This window comes from Protobothrops mucrosquamatus, unplaced genomic scaffold, assembly GCF_001527695.2.
Source record: "Protobothrops mucrosquamatus isolate PMUCROS unplaced genomic scaffold, P.Mucros_1.0 scaffold7, whole genome shotgun sequence".
Classification (NCBI taxonomy): Eukaryota; Metazoa; Chordata; class Lepidosauria; order Squamata; family Viperidae; genus Protobothrops; species Protobothrops mucrosquamatus.
Window position 1 is genome coordinate 3,053,462 of NW_015386394.1, and position 12,333 is coordinate 3,065,794.

Here is a 12,333-nt window from a genome sequence, read left to right on the forward strand (position 1 = left end):
GTCTATATCAGGGGTAAGCAACCTTGGCTCTTTTATGACTCCTGGATTTCAATTCCCAGAATTCCTGAGCCAACCATGCTGGCTCAGGAATTCTGGGAGTTGAAGTCCATGAGTCATAAAAGAGCCAAGGTTGCCTACCCCTGGCCTATACCCTGTTGTTGTTCAGTCACTAAGTCATGATTGTGGACCATAGCACACCAGCCCCCCCCCCCCCCCCCCCCCCCCCCCCCCCCCCCCCCCCCCCCCCCCCCCCCCCCCCCCCCCCCCCCCCGTTCCATTCTCCACTGTCTCCCGGAGTCTGGCCAAATTCACGCCCACTGTGTCAATGGCAGCGTGTAACCATCTCATTCTTTGCCGTCCTCTTCTCCCTTCTCTTCTTCAAAATCTTTCCCAGCTTCCAGGAATTTCTCCAAGGGAGTCCTCTCGTCTCATCTGATATCCAAAGTATCTGAGCTTCAGCTTCAGTATCTGTCCTTCCAAAGAACGGTCAGGGTTGATTTCCTCAAGGATTGACTAATTTGATCTCCGTGCAATCCAGGTGGTCCTTGATTTACAGCAGTTTGTTTAGTGACCATTCAAAGTTACAGCAGCACTGAAAAAAGTGACATGATCATTTTTCAAATTTACAACTGTCAATGCATCCCCATGGATGGTCACGTGATCAAAATTCAGCTGCTTGGCAACTAACTCGTACTTATGACAGGTTCCAGCATCCCGGGGTCACGTGATCCTCTTTTGTGACTTTCTGACAAGCAAAGTCAATGGGGAAGCCAGATTCACTTAACAATCATGTTGCTAACTTAACAACCACAGTGACTTACTTAACAACTGTGGCAAGAAAGGTCATAAAATGGGGCAAAATTCAGTTAACAAATGTCTCACTTAGCAACATAAATTTTGGGCTCAATTGTAGTCATAAGTTGAGGACTACCTCTGCCACAATTAGAAAGTACCAGCTCTTCAGCTCTCAGCCCTTTTATGGTCCCACAAACATACATAACTACTGGAGCCCATACTCTACAAGGCAGAAATAATCTTAAAAAATATCTTAAGAGATTGGACAAAGGCAGGAAGGAATTTATAGAAAATATTTTGGTTTTTTTAAAAAAAGAAAAATTAAATAAGCAGACATAGGATGAGGGATACCTGATTTGGTACAGGTTACCTATGAGAAAGCTGTCACAGGTAGGATAATAAATGACAGTAAACTGAATGTAAGCCGCAACTGTGATGTGGCTACAGAAAAGTCGAATACAATTTCAGGCTGAATCATAAAAGTATGTTTCCGAATCACAGTATTACTATTTTTATTTGTTATATAATAGCAATGCAAATAAAAATCACAGCATATAAAACTTCCATATAATTTATGTAACCCAAACTTTTTATATTTGAATCAGTATCAGATACTACAATCAAAAACATTGGTTCTTCCAACTTCATAAATATATTGGGGGGGGGGGGGGAAAGCACAGTTATTCTCCGTTATTTTGTTTTAGCCAAATCCCATCTAAAATGCTGTTTTGGGCACCACACTTTAAGAAGATTCAGAAGACAGTTTCCGAAAAGGGCAATGAGAATGTTTGAGAAAACTAGAAATATGTCCTTTAAGGAGAACCTGAAGATGCTGGGACTGAATGGCAGATGAAAAGAAATATAATAGTATTTTTCAAGCAACCAACAATATTATGAAGATGCTTTAATAATAATTTTTGAGGGACATGTCTTCATGAAGTTGCTTTCATCTTATCTCTTAGCTTCATTTGTTTCATTGTAAAACAATTCATACCAAAGTTTTTCTTCTTCTCCAAACACAAATATTGCCATAGAGACTGTGTATAGCACATTGGTGATGCTATTGGTGATGATGTGGTTAGGGGTTGCAAACTATGCAATTCCTATTAGCTGTTTAAGTCTGCTTTGGGCATGCCCCACCCAGGGCATTCAATGGGCATTGACATCCTTGGCCATTTTCACTTTAAGATAAAGGGTTGGAAAGGAGCTTTTGTGGCACAGTGGTTAGAATGCAGTATTGCAGGCTAATTCAGCACACTGCCAGGAGTTCGATTGTCACTGGCTCAAGGTTGACTCAATCTTCCATCCATCCAAGGTCAGTAAAACGAGGACCCAGATTGTTGGGGGCAATATGCTGACTCTGCAAACTGCTTAGAGAGTTCTGTAAAGCACTATGAAGTGATATATAAGTCTAAGTGCTATTGCTATATAACAGGGGTCTTCAAACTTGGCCCTTTTATGACTTGTGGACTTCAACTCCCAGAATTCCTCAACCAGATATGCTGGCTGAGGAATTCTGGGAGCTGAAGTCCACAAGTCAGAAAAGGGCCAAGTTTTGAAGACCCATGCTATATAGGAATATTTATCTCATAGATAATTGAATGTGGGTCTTCCAGAAAATCAATATTCCCAGTTTTCATACAATAATTAACCTCCTAAACTCTTTAATCTGTATTTAAGATTTGTGACATATTCTGCAGTATATTAGAATATGATACCTTATATAGAGTCATTTGCCATCTAAGTTCTCCCTATATATTTTAGATAAAGAAGCAAAAAAAAAAAAATACAGATGCCCAGATCTGGCAGCGCAGATGAAAGGATAATTGGGAGAGAGGAAAGAGTTATTCCATTCTCCTTCAAAGAGAGAAACTGACCCTAGGCTTCATTATTGGTGAATGGGGGGGGGAAGTATTCTGGATGACTAATTTTCTCCATACATCTAAATCCCTTGACTGCTGGTCCAGGCAGCATCCTTGCAAGCCTTGGGCCACAACGTCTGACAAAATAATTGCCAAATTGTAACTGCAAATCATGCCTCAAATATTGGCAGCTCTCTTTATCTTGCTTTGATATCTATGGTATTACTACCTTTCCACAGAACTGGGAGAGACCAGCTTTAGCACCAAGGCTTATGACTAATTATTATTGTAGTGCTGTATTTCTCCTGGCATTATCTACACCCTATAATGTTTCAGTCTTTTTTTGGTGATCAAGTTGTACATGTTCTCCATACTTCCTCTGTGGATCATGTGTCCTTCCATGCATTCTTCCTGCCTGGTCAGATCACTTTGAGAGAGCAGATTGTGCCTATAGCAAGGCAAAATGCTACTTCTGAAATCCAGTGAATCTTAATTTGGAATCCCATGAATGATAGAAATGAAAGGATTTTAAAGCAGTTCTCTCTCAAAGGCCAGATTTCTAATTAACTCCAGGACCCAACATATCCCTGAAAGGGAAGTCACTGCCAAGAGTGACAGTTTGTGGAGAGGCTCTCAAAAGAATGAAAGGGAGAGAAAACAATCAATAGACAACAGGTAAAACAGTTGACATCTTATCTCATAAACGGCCACTTAGCCCAGGTGGAGAGAAAATGTTTCAGATCCTTCAAAGAGGCTCTGCCTTAACGAACTGTCTTTAAATGAGGGTTAGAAATTCCTTTTGCAGTTTCTAAGGCATGCATTAACCCCAGGCTAGCATTAGAGATATCTTAGTGAAATCCATGTCATTCTTGATTCTCGACGTGCCCAACTGTGTGGGACTTGACACAAGGAGAGTGTAGATGCCTGAATGCTTTCTCCATACTTGTCATATGTTTTCCTTTTACACTTAAATTTTCCTTTTGGCCTTTAGAGAAAAAGGAGAAGGAGAGGAAATTTATTATGAAGATCATCTCCAAGAGAAATACTGATTTCTTGATCTTCCATATCTTTCCTGAGATAGAAAGATCAGTATCCCCACAGCTTCTTGAAAGATTGTGATTGCTGCAGTTGGGAAAGACATTGATAAAATTATCAGGAAAATAGTTCCTCCATTCCAGAGCTCAAAATGTGGAAGGCTGGATTTAAGTGACAGGAAGGCATATTCCAAAGAATGTCAGAGACAACATACTAAAAGGAAGAGCAATTTGGCAGTACTGGGGGGGGCATTGGATGTATTTGAGTGGAGGCTAGAGAGCCAGCAGCAGCTGCTTCTCAGCCAGAAGCACATACATTACTCTGCAATGAACAGGATTTCCCTTCTGGGAATTCAAAGGCTCAAGCAAGCAACCAGAGGAGGATTATTCTTGCTGAAGAAATGGCAACCGACTGCATGTTCGTGAAAACAGGAGAGTGATAGCCAGCCTAAGAACATTCATTGGGGAGGTAGGAAACCATCTTGAGTTCTTCAGAGTCTCTAGTTTTGCTTATTAATGAGAATATCAACCTCCTGGCAGACCTGGAGCCAGTCTTCCAAAATCAAAATATACATGACTGGAGGAGGAGGAGGAGGAGGAGGAGGAGATTGTGCTAGTGTGGTAGTCCAAGTGGTCAACTCTTCAAATAGAGCATTGTACTGGCTCTTGGGTAAAGAGGCTTATTCTTTAAAATCTATTACCAATCTCCTAAAAGATCCAGCAGATGTTTTACCCATAAGCCTCTGCTCCAGTTCTCAAGAGGGCAGGTGGAGAACACACTTATCTCACCCTTATTTACTGCAGCCCCAACTGAACTTGATGCCATTATGGGAGTTGGTACCCAATCCCTGCTGCTGTCCACCTCCCCCCCCCCCAAGCCTATCTTGGCAGATGCTCAAAAATACATCCCACACCCTTGGCCAACTGCCTCCAACCACTTCCTCCGTGCAGGTGCTCCAATCTCAGGAGGGTGCGGTGGTTTGTGGTTCTCAAACTAGCTCTTGGGAGAGGGTGGGGTCTCTGAATAAACAGGAACTAAGAACAGAGCCAACTATGAGAAAAAAAAATCTTAGTAAACAGAACCACATTTCCTTGGCCAGAAAATTGGCTCAAGTGTGGACATAACTTGGGAATCCACAATTTGGAAGGGCTATTACCATTATCACCACCTTCTCTCAGTGCCCATTTTTAAAGGAAGACCATGATTTTTTTACAGGCCATCTGTCTATAGTTTACTTGTGCCCAGATGTAATTCAACTGATATAGTATATTTTTCCCACCAGCGTGGAGCTGCAATGCTAGGATAGCTTTGCATATTATAGTACTTCTGCAACTGTTAAAAGCATAATATATAATTGTATTGGGAAATGAAAGAGAAGATTATTTAACTGGGACAAGCAACATTCCCACTTCTTTCAACCCATATCCATAGTGGGTCATATCAAAATTCAGTATTTTTTCCTATCTATACTGAAGATATACACATAGCTTTTGTGCCCTAGGTATTAAATAATTAGATATATTACATTTGTTGATCAAAAGTCACATCAGTCAGGATTGCTGTGATAACCCTGGAGGAAAATTACTAGAACTATAACAGCATTAATTTGTTATAAATTTGTTGATTGGTACCTCTCCAGTTGTCTTTGATATGGTATCATTTACAATTTTGAGGACATGTTGTGATTTTGGAAGAAAAGGCAGCATTCATGAGATCCCTGCCAGTTCACAAGAATTTACCAAAGCATCATGTTGGGGGATCTAGTATGGAGGTTTATAATTAAACACACAAAGGGCACCAAGTTTTAAAAAGCTGGAATAATCAGTTTAAAACAGTGTGTATTTTCAAGGAATTCATTTTCAAGGAAAATTCAAGGAAAACATTTTCAATTATTTAAGCATGTTTTTTTAAAAAAATTGTTAGTAATTTTTAATACAAGTTCTTGAAAAAATGATAGCTGAGAAATGGGTTCAGCATTAGCTGTTGAAATCAGAACATATCTAATAAAAATGCAAAGCATAGAGACTTGCGCATATGCTAGCTTTTCATTTATTGTCCTATGCATATGTAAACCATTAATTTGATTAAAAGAGAGATGCATAACCTTAAGAAAAATCTTGAGCAAGACCCCTAGAGACTCCCCAAAGTTGTCTTTGAAATTTTAAGTGTGAATAATAAAGGGAAAAAAATTAATTTGATATTGTTAAGTCCGGAGAATAATGGCGAATGAAGCAATGCATTTCTCAACAGGTCTTTATTCTCTGACTACAGTCAACGAACAACCAGAGCAGAGGCACGCAGGCCTCTATTTATACCCTCTGATCCCCGGGCAATTTCAACCAATCACAAGCAGTCTTTTCCCGCCTTGCGCATGCGCGCAAGGCCGGCGCCGCTCAGTCTGGTCCCGGGCAGCTTTTGCAAATGCCCGGGACTCTTGCATCGTCCCGAACCTGCTTCTGCAGGCTCAGGACACAACACCCCTCCCCCCTAGATAAAATAATGCTGCGCCCAACATGGACGCCACCTTTGGTAGATCCTTTGTTTACGTACTGTTACAATAAATGTACAGAGTGTAAGAGGTATGGGGCCATTCTGTCTTTTCTGAGAACCAATGCACCCAACCCAGTTCCCTAAGAGCTAACCAGTCTGGACCTCTTGTTCAGGTTCCTAACTCTTGCTCACCTTACGTAATCTGCAAGGTATTTGGGAGGGCCTTTGACCCATAGCGACCTTCTCGGACCTGGAGAACTTGAATTGTTTCCACCGTTGCTTTCCACACTAGGTGAATTACCCTGTGGTTGTCTAGTGACTGCTGCCTGGCTTCCCTGCCCGCCTCCTAGGTTCAGGAAGTCCGGACTCTGCTGTTCACTATACCTGGTTGACCTACCTCTTGGGGAGTTTTCTGAGCTTCAAGGTGCTGACCATCATCTTTAAAGCGCTCCATGGCATCGGACCCGGATACCTTCGAGACCGCCTCCTGCCGCAGATTACCCCCCATCGACCTGTACGCTCCCACAGAGTGGGTCTCCTCAGGGTGCTGTCAGCCAGACAGTGCCGGCTGGCGACCCCAAGGGGGAGGGCCTTCTCTGTGGGAGCTCCCACCCTCTGGAATGAACTGCCCCCAGAGATCAGGGTGATCCCTGATCTCCCTTCCTTCCGCCGCGCCCTTAAGACATGGTTATTCCAGCTTGCGGGACTGGCCTAGGGGAAACTTTTAGAGGGGGTTTTAATTATATTTTAATTAGATTAAATTTAAATATTTCCTTTTTAATTAATTTTTAAATTTGTAATGTTATTTGTGTATTTTTACCCGATTGTTAGCCGCCCTGAGTCCGCAAGGAGAAGGGCGGGATATAAATTTAATAAAATAAAATAAATAAATAAATTTCAATGTTCCCTGAAGGTGTGTAATTTTCCTGGCTCCTTTCTGTAGTGATAGGGTCCAAGGATACCTCCCTGTTAGCCCTAATGCGTGGGGACATCCTTCTGTGAGCCATTTCTGAAAAGGGCATGTCCCCACCTTGTTGTGCCTGCTCTCTTGTATGTTGTGAATTCTGAGTATGCTCCCAGTCATTCTCCTTGTCTGGAGTATTGATGGTGAGTTGTGGGTAGTTAGTATGCCTCCGGTGTGACTCCCAGGCTGGAGTGAGAGTGGGGGTGTCTGTTTGCCCCCTCCCCCATGAATTCCTATTTGGAGCACTTACGGAATGTGGGTGTTGCATACCCATGTTGTCCTCAACAGCCAGTGTTGGCTGCTGATTCTGATCCCCAGAATGCATTGCCCAGTCCTCCTCCCCCCCTAGAGAAGACTGAGGAGGAAACCTAGGCGAGTCCCGCCTCACACGAAGTTGATCAATGTGGCGGTGAAGAACGCGGCCGTCTTCCAATGACACCTCGTAGGACAGAGGCCCTGAGACCTTGCAGACCACAGCCGGGACCCAGAGGTGTCCAGGCCCGTAATTCCTGGCCCAGACAGGATCACCCACATGCAGGACCCGTGGTGGGTGTGGCTGAGACACCTGTGAAGCTACTCGCTCCGGATGCAGCCTGTCCAATTTAGTCAGGAGTTCAGCCGGGCACTTACCTGTGGCAGTGCATGGAGTAGTACGATGGGCTAGAAGGAAGTCAGCCAACCTGTGATGCCAGTTGCCGTAAGTCAGTTTCTTGAGAGCGTCCTTGGCGACGCGGACCATTCGTTCAGCCAGACCGTTGGTGGAAGGGTGGAATGGAGCCGAAGTAGCGTGGTGAATCATGTTGGCTTGTAGAAACCCCTGAAACTCAGTAGAAGTAAATTGAGGACCATTATCCGACACCAAAACATCCGGCAGACCATGTGCAGCAAAAATGTTTCTCAACACCTGAATGGTCTTGGCAGTGGTGGTGGATGACACAGGCACAACCTCCAACCATTTGGAATGGCTATCTACAACAACCAGGAAGAATTGCCCCTGAAAGGGCCCAGCGTAATCTATATGTATTCTAGACCATGGGGTGTGTGTTTCCTCCCATCTATGCACAGGGGCCTGGGGCATTTCTGGCCTGGACTGCTGACACGCATGACACCCATGTACCTGGGCCTCAATAGCCCTATCAATGCCAGGCCACCACAAATGGCTGCGCGCAAGCGCTTTCATCCTGACAATCCCAGGGTGGCCCTCATGTAATGAATCCAAGATTCTCGCCCTCAATGAGGCCGGAATCACAACTCTAGAGCCCCAGAGGAGGCAGCCATTGAAAGTGGACAACTCATGCCTCTTGACCCAAAAACGTTGAAAGTCCTCCTCGGGGCATCTGTCAGGCCATCCTGACAGCACCCATGTCAGCACGCGTTTGAGCGTGTGATCAGTGGCAGTTTCAGCAGCCACATCCCTAGCATTAAGGGGACACTCTGGCAATTCCTGAATGGACAATATGTGCACAGCAGGGGCAGGATCAGGCTCCACAGTAGGCAATGGCAGCCTACTTAATCCATCAGCATGACCCATTTCTCTGCCAGGTTTGTGAACTAGTGAATAGTCATAAGCAGACAAAAAAATGGACCATCGCAGCATGCGAGGGGACAGTATGTGTGGGGTTTGTTTGGAAGTACTGAATAACCCCAGCAATGGCTTGTGGTCAGTAAAGACCGTAAAATGACGGCCATAGATGAAATCATGGAATTTTTTAATTCCAGCCACAATAGCCAAAGCCTCCCTATCAATTTGAGCGTAGTTATGCTCAGCAGCAGACAATGTCCTAGAATAATATGCCACAGGGACCTGAGTCCCATCAGCCGTTAGATGGCTAAGCACTGCACCCACACCATAGGGGGAAGCATCACAAGCCAGACACACTGGCAACTGCTCATTAAAATGAGCTAACACCGCATTGGATGTAAGCAAGGCCTTAACCTCATTGAAACTGGCTTCATGGACTTTGGTCCAACGCCAAGAAGCATTTTTATCTAGAAGTCTGTGTAAGGGTTCAGCAATAGCAGCTTTATGAGGTAGAAAGGCATGATAGAAGTTTAGTAAACCCAAAAAGGCTTGTAATTCACCCTTAGACTTGGGGCTTGGAGCCTGCTGAATAGCTTTGAGCTTAGCATCAGACGGGTGTATACCCTGAGCATCTATCCTGAATCCCAGGAAATCAGTGGAATGCACACCGATCTTACATTTGTCCTGTTTTAACTTAAGGCCTGCTCTTCGGAAACGAAGCAAAACAGCCCTTAACCTCTCTGCCAGCGTTTGGGCAGAGTCCCCTGCGATGAGAACGTCATCAAAATAAGGACACACACCAGGAATACCCCTCAGGGTGTTTTCCATTACACTCTGAAAAATGCCAGGGGCGACATTCACCCCAAACTGTAACCTTTTCACCTTGAAAGCCCCTCTATGGGTAACAATGGTTTGAGCCTCTGCTGCTGCATCATCAACAGGCAGCTGTTGATACGCTTGAGCCAGGTCAGGCTTAGCAAAAATCTTGCCCTCTTTGAGAGAAGCCAAAATGTGGCTCACTACAGGCACAGGATAAGCATGTTGCTGTAGGGCCTTGTTTAGTGTGCACTTGTAGTCTGCACAAATATGAATGTCCCCATTTGCCTTTAAAGGTGTTACAATGGGAGTTTCCCACGGGCTAGAATCTACAGGCTCTAATATGCCTTGCTGGAGCAACTTGTCCAGTTCAGCATCAATCTTGCCCTTAAGAGCAAATGGTACTCTCCTAGGTTTAACCCTAATGGGCTGTACAGCTGAATCTAGCTTTAGTGAAACTGGAGGTCCATTGTAGGATCCTAGCTCAGAACTGAACACATCTGCAAACTCCTTGCAGACATCTGCAAGGGTCTCCGTTTGCAACTTGTGCAACCCTGTTACTTGGATTCCCAAGGCCTCAAACCAATCGAGTCCAACTAGACTCGTGCGCTCACCCCCCACAACCAGCACGTCTAGGGGGCCTTCAAAATTCTTATACTGTACCTTAAGGGTGGCCTCCCCCTTAATGCACACTTTGGAATTTTGAAAATCAGTAAGGATTACATTAGAAGGCCTTAGCGAAGCTCGCTGGCCACTGCTGCAGCAGATTTTGTGAAATGTGTTAAGGGAAATGATGGATAGGGCAGACCCCGTGTCAAGTTCCATCGACAGTGGAACTCCCTGCAATCTCACTTTAAGGGATAATTTCTTTTTAAGGGGTTTGTGTGTGCCTATTCTTAAAATATTCCTGCGTGTTGCACAGAACCCCACCCTGTTTTGACTGGGTACCCTGGTACCTTTCAGATTCAATTCTTCCTTCGGTTGTACCTTCTGTCGACCCAGGCAAACTGAAGCGATGTGGCCTTTCTTCCCGCACGCTCGGCAGATGGCAGAACGGAACCGACATTCCGCTCGCTTGTGGCGACCACTGCATCCGAAGCAACGAAGCTCAGCTGGGCCCTTGTCCTGACGATCTTTGGATCTCTTCCCAGCTGCTTGGTAAAGCTTGTCCACCTCATCTTCAGGATCTTCTTCCGAATCCTCTCGCACGTCCTCCTTGTGGATGGTTGCAGTCTCTGGAGTGCTTCAAATAGGCGCATATTCTTGACCGCTCCACCTGCAGCTTCCTCTGCTGTGACCTCTCGCAGAGCATCTTGGAAAGAGACATCTTCCTTCGCAAACAGCTTCTGCTGTAAGTCTCTGTTCCTCAGTCCGCACACAAAATGATTGCGCAGCCTTTCCTCTAAGTCCTTGAAATCACACGGTTTAGCTGCTCTTCTCAAGGCTGCAATGAATTCTTTTGCTGATTCCCTAGCTCACTGATCCCTCAGTTCAAATGTGTGCCTCCAAGCAATGACAGATTGCTTAGGCTGGAAGTGTTCTTTCAAAACTTTCTTTAGATCAGAGTATGAAACAGTTTCTAGCGAGGCTGGGGCGACTAGATTCTCAGCGATCTCAAAGGCATCTTGCCCACAAACACACAACATTGTGGCAGCCTTTAGGCCATCTTCCCTTATCTGATTCACGCGGAAATAAGTCTCCACCCTTGCAACGTAAGATTCCCACTTCTCCGGGTGAGAGACATCAAATTCAGATAACCGCCCAATTTTCGCCATGATCAGGGGACAGGGTTTTCTTCAGCTGCACTCACCCTCCAGCGATGCTGTACTGGCAGGATAGACGCTGACTTCAACACCGTCGTCCCTCTTCCGGACTTCTTTGGGTGAGTCTTCAAGCTTTCCTAGCTATCTAGACTGAATCCCATCCTCGTCGCCAGTGTTAAGTCCAGAGAATAATGGCGAATGAAGCAATGCATTTCTCAACAGGTCTTTATTCTCTGACTACAGTCAACGAACAACCAGAGCAGAGGCACGCAGGCCTCTATTTATACCCTCTGATCCCCGGGCAATTTCAACCAATCACAAGCAGTCTTTTCCCGCCTTGCGCATGCGCGCAAGGCCGGCGCCGCTCAGTCTGGTCCCGGGCAGCTTTTGCAAATGCCCAGGACTCTTGCATCGTCCCGAGCCTGCTTCTGCAGGCTCAGGACACAACAGATATTGTGGTATTTATGTCTCAATTTTTCTCTGAGAGTTCAGAATGAATTTTATGGAGGGTCCTTATAACAAAAAAGCCTTGCCAGGTCAAGTTAAACCTAATTCAAAGTTATCAATATATTTAATTAAATATAACACCAATGATAACACCAGTGTTTCACTTTTTTATCCCATTCTTATTATTTTCAGAGTATGGCACCTAACCAGTCACTTAAGACCTTGAACAACATTTGGCCTAGAAAAAAAAATGAACACAATACTCACTAAAACGTAATATGCTTTTCCCATAAATAATGCTTCCGGCAGCCATCCCACCCCCACTTTCATTGGACATATCTATTTTACAGACGAAAATCAGAAAGAAACAGCCCTATGCCTTATTCAGTGGAAAGATCCTCACTATTGATGAGAGATTAATTTCTAATGCAAGAAAAACATTTCACAATGTTTTTTTCACCTTCCCATATGCTACCAAAAAGGCTATTGCATTGTTTGCAGGTCACAAAGGAGTTGATCTGCAGGGTTCTATTTTTAAATCAGAAATGGAAATGGAATATGATTACAATATATAAAGATAAAGAAAAAGATAAAGATAAAGGTAATGATGATGGTGATGATGATGATGATGATGATGAT